This window comes from Sturnus vulgaris, unplaced genomic scaffold (genome assembly GCF_052056855.1).
Source record: "Sturnus vulgaris isolate bStuVul1 unplaced genomic scaffold, bStuVul1.hap1 Scaffold_87, whole genome shotgun sequence".
Lineage (NCBI taxonomy): Eukaryota > Metazoa > Chordata > Aves > Passeriformes > Sturnidae > Sturnus > Sturnus vulgaris.
The window spans coordinates 1,691,070-1,692,534 of NW_028276756.1; the positions used below are offsets into that span (position 1 = coordinate 1,691,070).

A 1,465-nucleotide genomic window follows, 5' to 3' on the forward strand; every position below is an offset into this window, starting at 1 on the left:
TACTTGGAAAACATAACATAGCATAATATAACAAGGTGATTTTAAACAGAACTATTTAATCATATCATTTCTTTTATCTAGTGTCCATGCTTCACTTCAGAGCTTAGTATTCTGGTTTATACAAGCCCCAATGCTTTTGTGATTAACACGGATCTTTTATGGATGGTCCCAGGATGGAGGCAGAGGGGATGGAGCCGGCTGGGGTGGAGAAGGATGCCCCGAGAGTGGAGGGGGATGGGGATGGAGGCGGGGGAGATGAGGGTGGATCCAGGGCAAGGCGGGCACGGCCCGGAAGCGGATCCTGGCGGCGGCTCCTCCTCCCGGGGCAGCGCGGGCGGATGATCCTGGGGAGCGGCCGCGTGGTGCGGGACGGGACCGGGAGAACGGGGGGATAGCGGGGAACGGGGGGGATAGCGGGGATTGGGGGGATAGCGGGGAACGGGGGGATAGCGGGGAACGGGGGGGATAGCGGGGATTGGGGGGATAGCGGGGATTGGGGGGATAACGGGGAACGGGGGGATAGCGGGGAACGGGGGGATAGCGGGGAACGGGGGGGATAGCGGGGATTGGGGGGATAGCGGGGATTGGGGGGATAGCGGGGAACGGGGGGATAGCGGGGATTGGGGGGATAGCGGGGATTGGGGGGGATAGCGGGGAACGGGGGGGATAGCGGGGAACGGGGGGGATAGCGGGGATTGGGGGGATAGCGGGGAACGGGGGGGATAGCGGGGATTGGGGGGATAGCGGGGATTGGGGGGGGATAGCGACGATTGGGGGGATAACGGGGAACGGGGGGGATAGCGGGGAACGGGGGGGATAGCGGGGAACGGGGGGGATAGCGGGGAACGGGGGCATAGCGGGGATTGGGGGGGATAGCGGGGAACGGGGGGATAGCGGGGAACGGGGGGGATAGCGGGGAACGGGGGGATAGCGGGGAACGGGGGGATAGCGGGGATTGGGGGGATAGCGGGGAACGGGGGGATAGCGGGGAACGGGGGGATAGCGGGGATTGGGGGGATAGCGGGGAACGGGGGGGATCCTCTGTGTGGGTGCCGGTGCCGGGGCTGTGGAAGGAAGGGGAGGAGGAGGAGGAGGAGGCGCTGGCCGGCCCGGGATGAGCGCTGGCATGTATTATCTGAGGCGAGCTGATGTCTCTCACCGCTTTAGCTCTAGAATTACTCTGAGGCCCGGCCATCCCTCCCTCCCTCCCTCCGGCAGCGCAGCTTTTGCCCGCGGTGCCATCGAGTCCCCGGGCCGAGCTCTGAGCCCGGAGCTCTGCTCAGGCCGGCCCTAAAGCCGCAATGTTTTGTGCTTCCCGCAGGTGTGTGGTTAAAGCCGGGACATTCCAGGCCCGGTGTCTGATGCAGCGTTTTGGAGAGTGCCCAGAGCTGCAGGTGCCAGTGGCACAGGTGAGGTTTGGGGTGACCCAGGCGCTCCCAAGGCTTTGGATGTGCAGCCCCTGGGA

The 1,465-nt window shown here is 64.6% G+C and overlaps 1 non-coding gene across 1 annotated transcript; it reads left to right on the forward strand.

Moving 5' to 3' along the window:
- Window positions 1–1,106: 1,106 nt before the first annotated feature.
- On the forward strand, window positions 1,107–1,190 carry LOC148217288 (small nucleolar RNA SNORD45). The gene has a single exon (XR_015801110.1). It is a non-coding gene; the product is annotated as a small nucleolar RNA SNORD45 (small nucleolar RNA).
- Window positions 1,191–1,465: the final 275 nt, after the last annotated feature.